Source organism: Adiantum capillus-veneris, chromosome 24 (assembly GCF_014529385.1).
Source record: "Adiantum capillus-veneris isolate H3 chromosome 24, ASM1452938v2, whole genome shotgun sequence".
Classification (NCBI taxonomy): Eukaryota; Viridiplantae; Streptophyta; class Polypodiopsida; order Polypodiales; family Pteridaceae; genus Adiantum; species Adiantum capillus-veneris.
This window is the reverse complement of record NC_140954.1, coordinates 58,212,730-58,232,255: the sequence shown is the minus strand read 5'-3', so window position 1 is coordinate 58,232,255 and position 19,526 is coordinate 58,212,730. Positions and strand designations below refer to the sequence as shown.

The window sequence follows — 19,526 nt, the reverse complement described above, 5'->3', positions numbered from 1 at the left end:
CTGGCTTAGGAGCTGGCAGTAGTGGATAGTTCATCCGAGTGGGATGCTCCTTCTGAAGGTGCTCAAACTCTTGCCATGTGTATACTCGCGGACAGGGGCAGACTGCAGGATCTTCTTTAATGTATCTAGGTGTCTGGACTTGATGGATAAGAATTCTGGATGCTTCTTAAGCCATCTCTGTCACCATGTAGGTTCAAGACTTTTCTCCGGCACTTGCTGCTCCTCTTCCATCCTTTTAAGCTCAGCTAATATACTCTGCTTGAAATAAAGAGATTCATCAGTGGAAAGGGAAGCATGCGCACATACCAAGCTTCATTTATCTGCTGGGGAGTCAAGTGAACGACATTTGCAGAGTGCAGTATACGCTACTCCCAGCTTAGGCTCTTCCAAAGATACCTCTCATGGAGGGTCTCCATGCGCTCTCTTAACTGCAGCTCTGCCAATTCATTCAATGTAAGCTCTTTGTCTGCTGCTTCAGCTGTAAACAGGTGCAGATATTGGTTCCTCTGGAGGCATCTCTTGCTATACAGTCCCTTCTATCTCTAGTGGCCTGGCTTCAGGCCTGGTAGATGTAGGCGCTATATTTGGCCGCGAACTTGAAGCTTTTAAGAGTGCCAACTGTTGCTTTAAATTTGCATTTTCTAGAAGGAGTTGGTCTTTTTGTTGCATAGATTGAGCTACCAGCTCTTCTCTCTGGAGGGCTTCCATCCTCAGCTTCTTCTCGAGATCTTCTATCTTCTGATCTTTTTCTTGCATAGCTATTTGAGCTGAGGAGGAGGTGGCCTCGACTGCAGCATAGCCTTTGAGCTTGTCGATGAGCTCACTTTGAAGCTGGACTTGGGCCTTTAACGAAGTGATGTGATGCGTGCCCAGATCATACATAAATTTGAGTCCACTATACTCATGTCTTGCTTTCTGATGCAGCTCCTTTTCTGCTATAAACTGAGTATGTAGTTTTCTTAGCTCATCATTAGTGCTAGTTAGCTGTTCTTTTAGTTGAGCTACTTCTTGGAGTGCCTTTTCAAGCTGCAAGCTCTTTGTAGCTGTTTCTTGCTCAAGATGCCTGGCCTAATGCTTCATTCCTTCGGTCATCATTGTAATCTGAGCAGCAAAGAAGTCCAAGCCTTGACCGAAGGTCTGCATCGGCCGTGGGACCACTGCTGGAGGAGTGTGGAATATAAGTGGTACTGCAGCTGTGTCTTCTCGTGCCTTTGATGATTCAGCTATTGGTGTGTGAGCTAGACTTTCAGCTTCTTTTTGCTTCTCTGGCATAGCAAGCTTGACAGTTTCTTCCTTTGGAGGCGGAGCCGCTTCATCATCTTCGAGGTTGATAATAATTGGAGCACTTTGGACCTCGGGCTCTCCCTCTTCTTCAAGTCCTGCATATTGTTGACTTAGTATGTGAGTTCTTGTTACAGAGACAGATACCTTTCTTGCCGCAATTTCTCCACTCAATTGAGTTGAATCTTGCTTTTGCTTCTGAGCTTCATCTTTAGCTCTCTCAGGCTCTGTTTGTGTTGCTTGTGCAGGTTGTGCTTCTGGATGTGTGGCTCTTCAAGTTGTGGAGGAGGAGATGGAGGCTGTTGTTCTGTTACAAGTGGTTCATATGCTGTTGAGCCCTCCATTCTTTCCATCCTCTCTTTGGCAAGTCTTTCCTCCTCTTCCTTTAGATATGCTTTGAGAAGGAGGTCCTCTTCAGCCGTGGTGACTGAGGGCTTTTTGACACGTGGTTCTCGTGGATTCCACTGCTCCTCAAGGTCACCGGCTACTACCCGTTGCTTCTTGTATGCTTCTTTTAGGCGTTCAAGGCGAGACTTCTTTTGTAGTGGATCCTCTTGCACTGGAGCTGTGGGAGGTATTTTCCTTTTCCTTATCATCAATGGGGTGTGTTCCTCTTCCTCTCCCTCAGTCTCCGGCTCTGATGCTTGTGTTGGTTGTGGTTTAGAAGAGGTTCCCGCTTGTTCTTCCTCTTCGAATCACTTTCTGGTTGCGAGGCTTCATGATGTGTTTCCTCTTCTTGCACTAACCTCCTTCTTAATCCTGCCCTCACTGGCTTAGCCTTCGGCTTGGGTGGCTCATCGTCAGAGGAATCAATATCTTGTAACCAATCTTGTTGGGAGGGAGCAGGTGGTAGTTGAGTTGTGGCCCCAATGGCCTCATATGCAATTCTTGTCAGAACCTGGGGGGCAGCTAAATATTTGACAGGGCCCTTTCTTCGGAGGTGAAGGAGATCATAATGAATGTACTGTGGATGATATATATCCACAGGGGAATGTTGTCGGCAAGCCCATGAGAATGTAGTAGCCACTGCATGGTTGGGGGTGGTGAAGCGGGGCGGTCTTTTATCTGTAATATGAAAGAAGTGCTGATAAATCCGGGTGGGGAGCCGAGCCCTCTGGCAGATAATGCTATCCAATGTAGCCGGCTGAATCCCGCTTTACAAATGTATTTGGCTCTCTTTCATGTCGAGCCCTCATTGGCATCCCCGTGTTTGACAGGTTCAGTGCATCTACAATAACTTCTTGGCTTATGTGTACTTGGACTTTTTCATTGGCCATATTGGTGATATGGGCAATGCCATCTGCTTGAAATGTGTGCAAAAGCTCATAAGCTCTCTGTAAATCTACTCCACACGGCTCCATTTCAAAATATCTATGCAGATCCACTTTTTCCAAGTCATCTTGGTGCTAGTTGGTGAGCCCGTAGACTTCTCTTGGGGTTAGGGGGACATCCACCAGTTGGTTGTCTGGGGTTCTGAATATTCCCTCATATATGGCTGCACTGTGTGCTTCCAAAAGCTCTCTCTTTAGGTAGGTGGTTGCTTCCTTCATTGTCCTCTTCAAGATAGTATAAGGGGGCATCTCTTCTAATTCTTCCTTGATGGACTTTCTTCTGGATCTCTTGGCTGGACTCTTTCCTTCTTGCATTTTCCCTGTAAGCAGACCACCAACTTGAAAGTTGTCAGCGTCTAATCAGAGTGCTAGATAGGAGCTTCAACTGAATCTTTGATGATCATCAAATGCAAGTAACACTCAAAATATATGTATACAACATGCTTGCAAGCCCAAAACACTAAAACTTACAATTTAGCAACATCAAACAGTGAGCGTGTTTACTGTCTCCAGTAGGTGTTTTTGGCACTTTGAGGTGACAATGAGTGCATAGGCATGTAATACAATGCATATGGAGTGTACTCCCCAATTTTGGTGTAATATGGAGCAATATACCATGAGATATGGCAAACCCTAGATGGTAGGTGAGCTGTATAAATAGGTAACTTAGTGAAATTTTGATGCATAGTGCTTGTGGTTTCACAAACGTTGTGCAATGAGGCTAGATACAGCTTTTGATGGGGTGCAAGTGAACTTCTGGGCATTGAGATAGTAAGCGCGCTTACTGTCTCCAGAGTGATATGGAGCTAGTTTTTTGATCTGTAATACTAGGGTTAGCTGGAAGGCATCATTTGATGATTTTTGATGTGATGACTTTGATAGTGTGATGCTCCTTGGCAACAGTAGGTCCAGAGTTGGCTAACTAGTGACTGAAATGGCTAAGTGATGGTTTTTTGCATTTATACTTGGTAGGAGGCTTAGCCAATGTAATCATGGTGATGTATAGGAGCTATCTGGAAACTTTGGTAGTAGTCTGGACATGGGAGACAGTAAGAGCGTTTACTGTCTCTTGAGCATTTTTTGAACTTTTTGAGAATGTAGCTTTATGGATGGCTCATAGAGGCTCTAAGAAGCAATTGTGGAGCTTGGCTCTCAACTTGGAATTGGGTATCATGGTTTCTTCACCAGGATTGATGTTGGCAGACTGATGAGCTTGGATTTTGGTCTAAGGATGGGGCTTTTGTGATTTGTGGGTCAAATGCATGTATATTGATGTATTTTGAGGCGCATATGTGCTCAAAGTTGAGAAATTGGCCAAAAATCCCTTAGAGACAGTAAGCGCGCTTACTGTCTGGGGGGTCACGGGAGTGACATGCAATTGGAGTTTTGTGTTGGGACATTGTAGCTAGGCCCTATACACCCTTTTGGTGTGGTCACTTGTCATTTTTGACATCCACATTGGGTGTGGTGTCTTCCCAGACTCCCAAAGCCATCTGCTGACTCTGTGTTGGTCTCGGCCTTCCGGTTTAGTATATGCCTATGTGGCATTGTTATTAGACCTATCTCTGAGGTCTCTGTGAAGTCCTATAGCCTTTGGTGGTCTCTAGAGTCTGCTGTGTTTTTTACGGGATTGTGCCTTCCCAGCCATGTGTGTGCTTATTACGTGCTTGTAAATGAGTCAACAAGCATTAAATGACTTGAAAAGTATTCGTACTCACCCCTCATGGTAGCCATGACTGCAATGTCGAAGCTGGTGGCAGGTGGAAGCAGGTAGCAGTATGCTCTCTCAAGCTCTCTTTCACAAGGACAAGTAGCAAATGAGCTTAGAAATGAGGGCTTGGGGTATACATACCTGGGGCTTAGGATGTGCAAGTGCAACTACCCCCATGGTTAGTCCCAACTCACATGTTAGATGACCTATGGATCGAAAATTTTGCGATTTGGACACCATATGGCCAAATTCCATCACTTTAGCACTTTGAGCCTTTCCGCTTTAAAAATATGGTTTTTGTCATTTTCCGCAACCTGACCTGTTGACATTGGAAATCCATTCTGAAAATTCCTGCAGGTTTCCTAATATTAGGAAACATTTCTTGTATCTCTGTTTTATTTTTGGCGGCTTATTACTATTTATTAGAAAATAAAAAGAGAAAAATAGAAAATAAATAGCATAAAAATAGCAAATCACTCCAAAAATTATCTGAAAAATCATAGGATGTCCCGAATATCTCGTATTTATTTAAGATAGCTAAAAACTAAATTTTGTACATATTTACACACACCTAGGGGTATATATCTGGCAGTTTCCCCTTTTTTACCACTATTCAGGGCAGAAAATGCAAACTTGGTCAAGAAAATTCGCAATAAAACACAAAATAAGTCAGAAAAAATTTGAATACACTGCCCTATCATCATTTTGGGTCCGCATTTGGAATGCATCCCCCCCCCCCCTATCTAGAGTCCTCCTGGACGACATTGTGTCATACTAGTGTTGTGCATGGGTGAAACATTGGTGCCTATGCAAGGCCGTGTAATTAGCCCTATGCATGCATACTCGGTCAATGCATGGAAAAATTAATGTTGTGCAAGATGAGGGTCTTAAGCAGATTGCTTAAGGGCATCTGTTGGCGAGGTTTCCAAGTGGTAGAATGCTTTCAAGAGACTAAGTTTCTCGGACATGGTCAGAACTGGTGCTGGTTTGACCAATGTTGACGTGTTGAGTACCTGTTGATGTTTTTTAGGTTGCCATTGCAACCTGGATGTAGCCGGTTTCGGGTTTGGAATCTTTCGTTTGGGTTGCCCTTTATACAAGACGGCAGTTTTGGTGGGCTTTTTAGGAACCCAAACTTGTTTGTAGTGAATAGGACTTTTGGGTTTGATTTGCCTGGGCGGTGGGTGGGCTCGGGTGTACTGTTTGGATTGTCGGAGAGGATGGATGGTTGTGCCTGCTGACTTCTTTACCCAAATGTAGTTGTTGTCAATTCTAGCGGTATCTTTGGGTATCCACAATTGTCGAGTAGCTGTGATTGCCGTGTGGTTGCCTTTTGGCAGCGGGGGTTGAGCAACTGTTGGCTTGGGTTGCTTGGGCCGCCAGACCTGCTTGGTTTTCTGTATAGGAGTAATGACATTAGCAAGTTTGATTGGAGTCCACCTATATTTGCTGGATGTTGTCGATGTGTTGGGCACTAGTGGTGGCTTCGCTTTCCACACAAGTTGTTGGCTAGGCTTTGGCGGTGGAGATTGTGGATTTGATTGTTTTGGCCGCCAAACTTGCTTGTATGTTGGGCAAGGTAACTGTGGAATTCCGGAGTTATTTTGAGGCCTTTTTTTGGTGTGAGGAAGTGCAGGTTGTGACACTGGTTCTTCAATGTTGACCTGACATGCAACATCAGCAGTTTCCTTTGGCTGTGACGGTTGTACATTTGCTGAAACAGGTGCAGGTGGTGGAGGAAGGAATTTTTGATTGTTTTCTTGTAGTTGATGATGAGGGACCTCCTCCTCACTTGCAAACAATACTTTGTTGACCTTTCCCTCTGCTTGAAAGTACATTTGGTTACCTGACCACTGCAAATAAGCGTTGTATCTGCTTTGCCAGGTTGTACCAAATATGATGGGGGAATAATCATCTTGAACATCGCACACATGAAACTGATGAGTGCATAGCAGGCCATTCATATACAAGGGTATCTCCGCCCAGCCTTTGGTTATGATAATTGCATTATTGAAGGTTGGCAACGGAATTCCGGCACTAACTAAACACCTGTCAGCTGCTTAAAGAAAATGTATGTGACGTAGTTGTAATGAGCTCCTGAATCCACTAAGGCATAGGTTGGAACTTTATCCATGGTCACTTCAATCGGAATGTAAGGATCAACATCTTCATCATTCATATCAAAAGGAGTAATCTGATACATCCGAGTCCACTTTTGCTTGTTGAATCCCTGTTGTTGCTGCTTTCGTTTGAGTTGTCGAAGCTGTGCTTTTTCTTGAGCTTCTTCTTTGATAAATTTGGCTGTAGCTTTTCGACAACCAGTTGCATGCACCCTCTCAAGCATTTTCGGAGTTAGCGGGAGATGATATTTCTTTAACCTGCATCCACTAATCCAATTAGGCATCTCCTCTCCCTCTAATGTGGCAAGTTTGGTGGCCCCGCTAGATGATATATCTGTAATCAAATAGGGTCCATGACTCGCTTCTTCAATTTCTTGGTTTTTTAATTGAGTTTGTAGACAAGCACATAATCACCTTCTGAAATTCTTTCGTTATCAGGTGCTTGTCATGGAACTCCTTCATTCTGCGCTTTTGCGCGTAGATGCCTATGACAGCTTTCATTCTTGTTTCATCAAGTTTCTCTAGGTCATCTAGGCGTTGTATGAGCTCATGACCTGTCCATTCGAGTGCTTGTGCCACTCTTAAAGTAGGAATTAGGAATTCCATTGGCAATATTGCATTAACACTAGAATGGTAACAGGACACTTTTATGTCCTTGGACACTTTTGTGTCCTGTTAAGTGACCATTTTGCTTGAATTATTTGAAGAGTATGAAAATGAATTTCTAGGTGCTATATATCCACAAAGTTGCCTTATGAGCTGAAAAAAACTTAGCATTTTTTTTGGAGCATCGATCTCACCATTAACCTTACTCTTGCACAACATTTTTGAACCTAAACTGTGTGAAAAAATGGGTCCTGTTTTTGGCTTTTTTTCAATTTTTGGCAACTATACCACTCTAAACTTCATGTTTGTGAGGTTTAGATGGCTAAAGGTTAGTCCTTCATAGTTCTCAACATGTTTTGATGCTTGTAGGGAGACCTAAGTGTTAAAATTGAAAGTTTTGACCAATTTACAAGGATTGTATAATCCTTTTTTTTTTCCAAAATTAGCACTTTTATGATTTTTTTGGTGGCTTTCTTGATATCCAAATTCAATTTTGATTGTGTAAGTGTAATGTATAACATAAAGCTAATCTTCCTTGAGTTTTGGGGGACCTAATATGCTATATAGCATAGTATATGATGATGGTTAAGTTTTTTGATTGCTGAAGAATACGATACATTTTAGAGTAGCAAGTATAACTTTCTCAATATTGCTAGTTTCTTAGGCCAATTGTGTGTATTTTGTAGGTAGCAACCATATCTAATCATAGACTACAAACTCGGCTAGATATTGAGTAGTTTCTATGGGTTTCTAGAGGTCATAATGCTAAACCCAGTTTTTTCATGTTTGCTGTATTTAGCACTTTATCATTGCCCCCAAGGTTCCAATTGTAAGAGATCCATTATCCTTTTGACATGCTCCATGGCTCCTTTTGAATCCAAAGGCCCAAAGGAAACTAAGAAAACATGTATATAGTATCTGTATTGAGCGTGACTACAGCAACTTTGAGGATAGGTCCGCAGAATGTCAAAAATGCAACTTTTTTGTACCTTTTTTTTTTGCCCAAAAAAAAATTAGTGAGGTAAAAGCAACCATATGTTTTGGTCACCAACCCATTGAAGTTAATGAGGCATTTTATCTCATGTCCTACAAAAATCCCCACTCTTATTTATATGCAATCAATCGTAAGAAATTGCTGTTTTGGGCAAAATGCACTGGTCCATCAACTTTGGAGGCTTGTAGTGACCAAGGGATGAGAAAATTTACAAGTTTCTCATTTTTTACATATGTAGTAGTTATTGAACTATAAGCTCATGAAAGGATTTTTTAAAATGAGTGGATCTACTATGGTTTTGGAATTTTTTCCCAAAACCCTAAAGGACACTTTTATGTCCTGTTAGGTTACCATTCTAGTATTAAGGCCATACACAATATTGTATGGTGTTTTATTTAGGACAGTCTTATAGGCCACTCTATATGCCCAAATTGCAACGTGCAATTTCTCGTCCTAATCAATCCTATTGTTATTCACTATTTTTGTGAGCTCTGTGCATAAGACTTTGTTTGTGCTCTCTGCTAAGCCATTGGCTTTGCGGGTGATATGGAGCTAACTTCTTATGTATGACAAGGAACTCGTCAAGCAAGTATTCAATCACTTCATTGACAAAGTGGGTTCCTTGGTCACTGACTATTTCTATGGGTAGCCCATATCTGGTAAAAATTTCTTCATATAGAAACTGAGCGGTGGTGCGTGCATCATTTTTAGTTGTGGCTTTTGCTTCGACCCATTTCATTAAGTAATCTGTAGCCACAATGATGTATTCAGAGTGACTCCTATAGGCCGGTGTGATCGGACCCACGAAATCAATTCCCCATTTGGCAAATGCTCTAGTTCCTAGCATAGGTCTAAGAGGCATATGGTCCTTTCGCATAGGAACTTTTGCACGTTGGCAGTCGTCACATCGCATGACATACATCTCCGCGTCTTGAAGGAGTGTCAGCCACCATATCCCTGCAAACATAATCAAGTGCACAGTGCGTTCTGCTAAGAAATGGCCACCAGCCTGCCCTACATGTGCTTCTTGTAGGATTGCCAGGTATTCTCTTTCCGATGCACATAGCCTTAATTGATTGTCTTTGTTTCGTTTATACAATTGATTGCCAATCGGTTGATACATTTTTGCTTCCTTTATTATCACTCATTCCCTTGTCTTGCTCATTTTCTCGGGAAATGGAGTCCCCTTAAGATAATCGACTATATACTGACTCCATTTAGGTGCTATGGTCACTTGGTATAAGCTGGCATGATCCACCGGTGGTTTGGCTCTGCATCATGCACATTCTTGAATGTTAGGAAATAAGACGTAGCTAAATAGATAATTGATTAGATTACTTAATGGAGAGAGACATATTTATATACACGAGATTATAGAGTAGAGAGAGAGAGAGAGAGAGAGAGAGAGAGTACACACGATATACGTGGTTTACCCAATCTGGGCTACGTCCACGGGAAAGCAGCCACTCAATGGCTTTAGTACTACAAAACAAGAAGTAGTTTACAAAAGGATTATACCCTTAATGGAGCTTCCGCCTTGCTTCACTCTCACCACCTCACACTCACCTTGTTGCATCAACTTCACACTATGAAATGTGTGTAGAAATGGCCTCCTTTTATAGGCCAAAAGGGCTGCCCTCTCTTATGAGAGACAGCCATGTGTAGCCGCCCTTGTGCGAATAAGTCCAAATCGGACCCTCCAATCCGCCCATGTGTGGCCGCCCTTGAGAAGACAAGTCCGCTTTTGAATTTGGCCATCGGCCATTGAATTCGGCCACCGGCCCCCGGCCATTAACTTCCGACCACCGGCCATCGGCCATTGACTACCGGCCACCGGCCAACCGACCACTTTCCGGCCGCCGTCCGGCCATAATATTCTTGTCCGTGAAAATTTTGGTTTCCGGTGAGTGATTTTCCTTCACGCACGATGGATTCTCCTCATAATGGGGGCCTTACAAATGTGCGCTTTTACCACATAAAATTACAAGGATAAATCAGGCTCCATACTTAACAATCTCCCACTTGGAGACTGATCTCCAAACCAAACCTGTGACTGCTTTCCATTCTGGCTTCTTATCCTTGAATGCCGATTGAAGATGAGCAAAAGCTCAACTTCTCCTTGTTGACCACCTTTGTAAACATGTCTGCAGAATTTTCACTTGTATGTACCTTTCCTAGCTTTAGTTGTCCCTCTTCCAAAAGAGTGCGTATGAAGTGATATCTCACCTCAATGTGCTTTGTCCTTGAATGAAAGGCTGAGTTCTTCGCAATATGGATAGCGCTTTGGCTATCACTGTACAAGACACAATTGTCTTGTTTGAATCCAAGCTCTTCTAAGAATCTGTGAAGACACAGAATTTCTTTGCTTGCCTCCGTCATTGCTACATACTCTGCTTCCGCGGTAGAAAGTGAAACCACTTTCTGCAGCTTTGAAGCCCAGCTTACTGCTGTGCCTCCAACCGTGAACACATAGCCAGTAGTGCTCCTTCGAGTATCTTTGTCACCTGCCATATCTGCATCAGCATACCCTTCTAGAAAAATATCAGTTCCTCCAAAATACAAAGCATTTTTTGTTGTCCCTTTTAGATACCTAAGTATCCACTTCACAGCTTGCCAATGCTCTTTACCTGGGTTGTCCATGAACCTACTCACAACTCCCACTGCATGTGCAATGTCTGGCCTTGTCCAGACTATAGCATACATTAGAGAACCTACCGCTGCAGCATATGGAACTTTAGACATATAGGCTATCTCCTCTTGTGTCTTTGGACACATATCCTTCGTTAGTTTAAAATGACCAGCCAAAGGTGTAGAAACTGGTTTTGCATTTTGCATTGCAAACCTTTCTAGTACCTTCTTGATGTAATCTTCTTGAGATAGCTTTATTGTCTCCTTCGTCCTGTCCCTTGATATTTTCATACCAAGTATCCTCTTTGCAACACCTAAATCTTTCATTGAAAAAGATTTGGACAACTCCTCTTTTAGGTCTTTGATGTCCTGCATGTTAGCACTTGCAATCAACATGTCATCAACATACAACATTAGGATGATGAATTTCCCATCTCCCAAATTCTTCGTGTAGACGCAGTGATCCGAGTTGCATCTTGTGAATCCATGATCCAACATCCATCGATCAAAATTCAAGTACCATTGTCTTGATGCTTGCTTTAAACCATACAAGCTCTTCTTTAATCTACAAACCATTTTCTCCTTACCTTTTACTTCATACCCCTTTGGTTGAAGCATGTAGATTTCCTCCTCTAAGTCACCGTGAGGGAATGCCGTATTTACATCCATTTGCTCGAGATTTAGATCATGAGCAGCCACAAGGCTTAAGACAAGCTTAATTGAGTTCATTTTTACAACAAGAGAAAATATTTCATTGAAGTCAATACCTTTCTTTTGAGAAAAACCTTTTACCACAAGCCTAGACTTGTACCTTTTCTTCCCACCTTCTTCTTCCTTTAGCTTGTACACCCATTTGTTTTGAAGTGCCCGCTTACCTTTAGGCAACTCAACGAACTCCCATGTTTGGTTGCGATGTAGTGAGTCCATCTCCACTTGCATGCTCTTCGTCCATTCTTCTTTGGATTCATGTTGCATAGCTTCTTCATATGATTCCGGCTCTCCAAAATCTGAGATCAAGAGATGCTTGAAGGAAGGAACAAACCTTTCTGGAGGTCTACTTGCTCTTGTAGATCTTCGGGGAATAGGTTGAGGCTCCTCATTTGGTTGACGTTGTTGCACATTGTCACCGTTTGCAGTCCTTGAGTCTTCACCGTCCTCAAGCTCCATGTACTCATCACTTGTTTCTTTTGTTTGTTTTCTTTCCAAGTAATCTTTTTTTACATATTTTGTTCGTTAAAAATTACATCCCTACTCCTTAAGATTTTACCATCTTCAGGATTCCATAGGCGATACCCAAAGTCTTTTTCTCCATAGCCAATGAAGAAACACTTTTTGGACTTTGCATCTAACTTTGATCTTAGGATTCTATCTATGTGCATGAAAGCCTCACACCCAAACACTTTGAGAAATGCATAATTCACCGGTTTACCTGTCCATGCCTCTTCTGGAACTCCCCCATCCAATGCCGTTGGGGTGACCGATTGATTAAGTACACAGACGTACTTACAACTTCTGCCCAAAGCTCAAGCGGTAGGCCTCCAAGTAGCCGCATGCTTTGTGCTCGTTCCATGATTGTACTGTTTATCCTTTCCAAAATCCCATTTTGTTGAGGTGTCCTTGGGGTTGTCCTTTGCCTCCGAATTCCATTGCTAGCACAAAAGCTTTCAAAAGCTTGGCTGCAATATTCGCCTCCATTGTCAGATCTGAGGCATTTAACCTTGGTACCTGTTTCATTCTCCACAAAGGCTTTCCACCTTTGAAATATGGAAAATACATCGGATTTATTCTTCATGACATAAACCCATGTTTTTCTAGTCGCATCGTCTATGAATGTTACATAGTACAATGAGCCACCAAGTGATGGTGTACTTGCAGGACCCCAAACATCAGAATGAACCAACTCAAGTTTTTTATTTTTTCTTTCATTTCCTGATTTTTGAAATTTTACCCTCTTTTGTTTACCATAAACACAATCTTCACAGAACTCTAAGTCCACTTCTTTCAAACCTGGTAGAAGCTTCTTTGTTTGAAGGATTTGCATTCCTTTGGCACCATATGCCCAAGTCGGTAGTGCCACACCGCACTGTCAACTTCTGTAGTTGTTGCACAAGCTGAAGGTTGCGTGCTAACAGTACACAAGTAAAGTGTACCGACTTTTTCACCCTTGGCAACCACCAAAGATCCCTTTGAGATCTTCCACCGTTTGTTTCCAAATGCAATGTTGTGACCTTCATCGTCCAATTGTCCTGTAGAGATCAAATTTTTGCGAAGAGAAGGAACATGCCTAACATTTTTAAGCTTCCATTCATTTCCGTTAGCAGTTTTGACAGAAACTGTACCTTTGCCGACAATCTCACAAGCTTCATCATCTCTCAAGTATACATACCCAAAATTACCTTTGGTGTAGTCTTGGAAATGTTTCTTGTGTGGTGTCGCATGGAATGAAGCCCCGGAATCTACTATCCAGGAATTAGACACATTGTCTAATGAGAGAATTAGAGCCTCTTGCTCTACTTTACCTGTCACATTGGCCTCCGATGTTGGCTTGTTGTCTTGAGACTCTGTCTCCTTCTTCTTCTTGGACCAGCAATCCTTATTGACGTGGCCCTTCTTGCCGCAGTTCCAACATTCAAGAACTGACTTTGTGCGTGACTTGCTCCGCCTTGAGCGATCACGACCCTTTTGGTTTTTGAACCTCTTCTTAAGCCTTCCTCTTGTTTCCACTGATAGTGCAGCACTTGATGATTCTCATGTGCTTCTCCTTCGCATTTCCTCGCTTAGGAGAACACCCACAACATCATCAAACTTAAGAGTATTTGTGCCAGAGATAGAATTACTTACAGCCATCACAAGGTTGTCCCAACTATCCGGTAGAGATGATAGTATAAGGAGAGCTCGCACTTCGTCATCGAAATTGATTTTCACTGATCGAAGTTGACTTATGTTTGTGTTAAAGTCATTTAGGTGTTCTGCAACTGAACCATTCTCTGCCATCTTTAGATTGAACAAGCCCTTCATAAGAAATACCTTATTGGATGCCGATGGTTTCTCGTAGAAGTCGTCAAGTGACTTCATCAAGTCCTCTGTGGTCTTCATCTCCGAAACATTGAAGGCCACCGTTGACGCCAAGCTTAACCGGATTGTTCCCAGTGCCTTTCGATCAAGGACAATCCATGCTTCATCTGCCATTGTTGCGGGCTTCTTCGCAAGACCGCCTAGTGGCAAATAGAGGTCCTTCTGGTAGAGATAGTCTTCAATCTGCATCTTCCAATGTTGGTAGTTTTTGCCGTTGAACTTCTCAATCTTGAGCTTCCCTTCCTCCGCCATAACTCCCACTCAATTCAAGGAAATATTTCCTTGAGATAATTTAGCTACAAGCAAACCTTGCTCTGATACCAGTTGTTAGGAAATAAGACGTAGCTAAATAGATAATTGAGTAGATTACTTAATGGAGAGAGACATATTTATATACACGAGATTATAGAGTAGAGAGAGAGAGAGAGAGAGAGTACACAGGATATACGTGGCTTACCCAATGTGGGCTACGTCCACGGGAAAGCAACCACTCAATGGCTTTAGTACTACAAAACAAGAAGTAGTTTACAAAAGGATTATACCCTTAATGGAGCTTCCGCCTTGCTTCACTCTCACCACCTCACACTCACCTTGTTGCATCAACTTCACACTATGAAATGTGTGTAGAAATGGCCTCCTTTTATAGGCCAAAAGGGCTGCCCTCTCTTATGAGAGACAGCCATGTGTAGCCGCCCTTGTGCGAATAAGTCCAAATCGGACCCTCCAATCCGCCCATATGTGGCCGCCCTTGAGAAGACAAGTCCGCTTTTGAATTCGGCCACCGGCCATTGAATTCGGCCACCGGCCACCGGCCATTGACTTCCGACCACCGGCCACCGGCCATTGACTACCGGCCAACCGACCGGTTGTTTTCCGACCACTTTCCGGCCGCCGGCCGGCCATAATATTCCGGCGAAAAAGAATATTCCTGCAAAAAAAGTCTCGGAGGCCTCCGCCCCCGAGGCCTTTAAAGCTGCCCCTGATTCTTGTCCGTGAAAATTTTGGTTTCCGGTGAGTGATTTTCCTTCACGCACGATGGCTTCTCCTCATAATGGGGGCCTTACAAATGTGCGCTGTTACCACAGAAATTTACAAGGGTAAATCAGGCTCCATACTTAACATTGAATGTACTTGTGCACATCCTTCTTCATCTGCGGCCAATACACTCCAAGTCGATTCAACTTCCTGGAAGTCTGATGGAATCCATGATGTATTCCAATGACCTCTGTGTGAGCTTCAAGCAGATATAGTGGAATCTCATTTGGCTCAACGCATAATCGGAATATACCATCAGCATTTTGACAATACAATCTTCCACTAATCAGCTTGAAGTTCTTGCTTTCAAAGACCACATCTGGTGACATCAGTCGTTCAGGCCCTACTGAAACTTGTCCGATAGATAGGATTTGGACGATTTGGTGACTCCATCGAGGAATCATTTCTATATTGAAAAGGTAAGCATCAGGCAGATCATCATCAATCCCCATTGGTGGCTCTCCGCTTAAGATTTGAGACAGATGATCAGCTCGTTGGTGGGTTGTACCTTTTTTAACTACTACAGTGAAGTCAAGCTCTAGCAATATGATGAACCATCTGACGATTCTTCCCATATTGCATGGTTTTTTCACCAAGTAGAGTAGTGCTTGATGATCTACAGAAGGTGAAATGATTGGCTAGAAGATAGTGTCTGAACTTCTTTACAGCGTATATCATTCCCAAACCTTCTCTTTCAGTGGTGGTATAATTCTTCTCAGCACTATTCAGCTGTCTACTGGCGTAAGATATTGGAAAATCCATATTACCGTCACCAAGTTGAGCTAAGATACACCCAATCGCTATAGCTGAAGCATCTATGTGAACATGGAATTCTTTCGTCCAATCTGGAGCCTTGAGGATAGAAGCCGTGATCAGCGCTTCCTTCAGCTTTCTAAAGGATTCCTCACATTCTTCAGTCCATTTGAATTCAGTGAGATAAGGGCATACAAAGGTCGTGCAATCACAGCATACATGTAGATAAATCTACGATAGTATCCACAATGGCCCATAAAAGCTTGCACGCCTTTGGCATTTGTAGGTTTGGGTAATTCCACTATGACTTTAATCTTTTCAAGATCTGTGGATATCCCATTTGCTGACACAATACGCATTTTTCAGGATTCAGGCAGATTCTATATGTTCTACACTTCTCAAAGCTTTCTTAAGGTGAACTACATGTTCATCTCTCGCAAGGGAATGAACACACAGGTCATCCATATAGATTTCCAAGAAATTTCGAAGATACTCCTTGAATGCGTGACTCATCAGTCTCTAGAAGGTTTCTGGTGCATTGGTGAGCCCAAATGGCATCACTCTATACGCATATATGCCCCATTCTGTAGCAAAAGCGGTTCGTGTTGATCTTATGGCTTGATCCCTAGTTGATTGTAACCAGAGAATCCATCCAGAAAGCTATATGCACTTCTGACTGCTACTCTCTCTAGCACGTGTTCGGTTATGGGAAGAGGATAGTTATCCCTGATTGTAGCAGCGTTCACTTTCTTAAGATTGACACATACTCGTAACTTGCCATTCTTTTTGGGGACAACCACAATAGGTGACACCCATTCTGTATGTTCAATCTCATAGATGAATTCTGCTTCCATAAGTTTGTCTATCTCTTCCTTTATCTTTCTAGCGAAGGTTTCGTTGTACGTATATGGGCGTGCTAGGTTTTGCATCGGCTTTTAGGGGAATGGTGTCCTGACAGATAACAGGATCCACACCCTTCAAGTCCTTGTAAGACCAAGCAAAAACATCCCTATACTCCTTAAGGGCATCGATTAATGTTAACTCTTCCTCTGGAGTAAGATCCGTGGCAACGTAGGCAGGTTTAGGCTCTTCTCCAGGGTTTGCCAAATCAATTCTCTTCGCTTCTTCAGGACCATCATACGAAGTCCCGACTTGTTTCTTCTCTCGAACAGGCTGTTCCAAACATATACGCCTATCCTGAATAATATATCGCTTGTAGTGGGAAGGAACACTGATTCCATCCTGCACTGAACTACTTCCTTCTGTGCTATTTGATAGCTCTGTGGTCCATTCTTCGTTGGTTTGCAAGCTTTTCTTGGCTAAATTCTCTTGTCGTCGTTCACGTCGCGCTTTTTTAGCATAAATATTGCTTTTAGCCTCAGGTTCTTTTTTAGGTGGCTAATTCTTCATTCTTCGTTTTGTCTCTCTAAAATACATCCCCGTTACCCCATCTTTAATGTAGTCTTCAACCTCGACTAGCATTAAGAACTGTAATTCGCTTTCTAGCTCCGGCATCGGGTTGGTTTTCTTGTATCTTCTCTGGATCTTCCTCTTGTAGAGCTGCAATTTATAGTGGGGTGGTCTGGGTATCGTCAAAGGAATCCTCATTTCATCCTCAGACTCACTATGCTTCCCACTCGAGTGTTCGTCATCTGCATCTTCTATGAAGAGGCACTCTCATTGGATACCTTCGTTTTTTGACTCAGTGTCGTCTATCGTCTCTTGAGCTGAAGAGAAGGAGTTAAGTCTCTTATAGAGATTTCATCTTGAATTGTCAGGCATTGGACTTGCTTCTCTATCTCATCGACTTCATTGACCATTGTAGTCTCCTCATTGCCTTTGTCTATCGTGTGAAGTGCTTTTAGCATGCGTAGGGGGACTAAGTCCAAACCTTCACTGTCACAAAACTCTGTGGGAGTGGTCTCGTTAGTGCTTACGTCAAGCGTAGCTAAGATATGCATCCATTCCAAAGGCTCGAAGGTTTCTTCTGGAAATGGATCTGCAATATATGCATCATCCACTACACTTCTTTCCAGTTTGCACTCATTTCTATCCAAGCCTCCATTGTCTGAAGCTCCGCACGTCCATAGTTGAGGTTTTTCGACCTGAAATGCTTGAATTTCGGAATTAGCTACTATGGCTGAGTCAAAATCCTCCACAGGTGTTCGGTGCACATCACGATAAGAGTAATCTTCGAGGTTTATCCTTGTGATGTTGTCCATGTGGCGAAGATACAGGTAGTTGTAGCCCCAGTCTTGTATCATCATGAGCTAGCACATGAAGGGTCTTCCAAGAATAACTTCATAGTTATTCCTGTCACCGAAGTCAACTACTGAGAACATATGCTCATATTCTATACCACATGACGTTACGATAATTTTTTCCAATATTCCCAAGGGTCTTTCGACATAATCATCGGCTAATTGTAGCTTCATTCTGGTCTTTCGAAGTGCCGGTTGGCTACACCTGCTCCACTATCCAAAACTGCCATGGTTTTGACGTCATTGAACTCCAGTGGTAGCATCGTGTTGCCTTCCTCACCTTCACAGTAATCTCCAACTTTGTTTACTGGTACAGGTTTGACACTAGCTTTTGTCTTTTGATCGTCACCCAACTCTGCTTCAAGCGTCTCTTGCAAATCCTTTAGACCCAATTTCTCTAAGCATGTGCTCACTTCTTTCCACATATGTGTATCTTGAGCAGCTCTGCCAACATTAAAGTGCATCTCACTTGCGTGGACAGCAACTCATGAAGCACGTTAGAGTCTAAAGTTGGCTTGAACAACTTTCTTTGAGACGGAAGGATCATAATGTCAGACTTGGCTTCATATTCGCCTTGATAAGTAGGGAGTTCCTTAAGATTTTCATCTATGCTCTCTGCCGATTTTTCTGACCCTATGTCTCCATACATCGACCCAGCATCTAGATCGGGCATCTGGCGTTCTACATCAACTTTCTCTAGAGGAGCTGACTCAAGTGTCATGCTTCCATCTTTGGCGTTTCTGATTAGCTCCCACAATTTATGAGGCCAATCATCTCTGACTTCAAGTTCCATGGGTGGTTCGTTATAGATGGATTTGTCTATGTTATTTTCCACCACTCTATGGTCCAACTCTTGTCTTTTGCTCTCTTCTTCAACCCGTGATTCTTCAATCTTTACTTGTGGATCAGATTTCTCTTCTGGTTCCTTGAAGCTAGCTTCTGGAACATTCACCTCCTCAGGTATATCACATTTTAGGTCAAATGGAGGTTGTTGACTCATCCTTTCCTTAACTGGCATCGCAGGAGGCTTTTCTAATTATGCCTGAGCTGTTTGGATCAATTGTTTGCACATTTCGAACCTCTGTTTCTCTAGCTCCGCATTTGGATAAGTCAGCCATTGATTTGCCTGAGTTTGATACGTTTCTATCCTGGCTTCATAGGCTTTTATTATAGCATCTAAGGGTTCACACACCTTCTCAACCAGGACTGATCCACCTGAACTTAGGCTACTACTCTCCTTATCTTTCTCTTCCTAGTTGTTCATGTTGTCTATCTTGTTTGGTTCTGCTTCCCCAGAATCAGATGCTACTCCAGAAAGATGTTGTTGCAATTGCTCTTGAGCTTTTGCAAGCTCAGCAGATACAGCCTTGTATTTATGATGATTTCTAGCTCTCTCCTTAGAGCGGATTTTACGTCTTTCTACCCTTCGACTAGGAGCTTGACTAGCTCTCTCTTGGCCTTCATCCTTTTTCTCACCTTCTTCCCCCTTAGCTTGAGCTCGTGTAACTGCCTTGACAGGTACAATCGCTTCGGTCTCCGATCCACTTGAAGAAGGTATCACTCCAATCTTACTTATGGTCACTTTTCCTTTATTATTGGTTTCGTTTGGACAGTCGGTATACAAGTGGGTGATTCCGCATTGATTACACTGAGGTTTGATACTCTGTTCCCCCACTGGACAACTGTTCATCAAATGATCTCCACCACACCGGTAACATGGTCCCAATGGTC

At 42.8% G+C, this 19,526-nt stretch overlaps 2 pseudogenes; both read right to left on the bottom strand.

Moving 5' to 3' along the window:
- Positions 1 to 365: 365 nt before the first annotated feature.
- On the bottom strand, positions 366 to 1,694 carry LOC147426428 (uncharacterized; annotated as a pseudogene).
- A 3,875-nt stretch (positions 1,695 to 5,569) lies between these two features.
- On the bottom strand, positions 5,570 to 6,526 carry LOC147426427 (uncharacterized; annotated as a pseudogene).
- Positions 6,527 to 19,526: the final 13,000 nt, after the last annotated feature.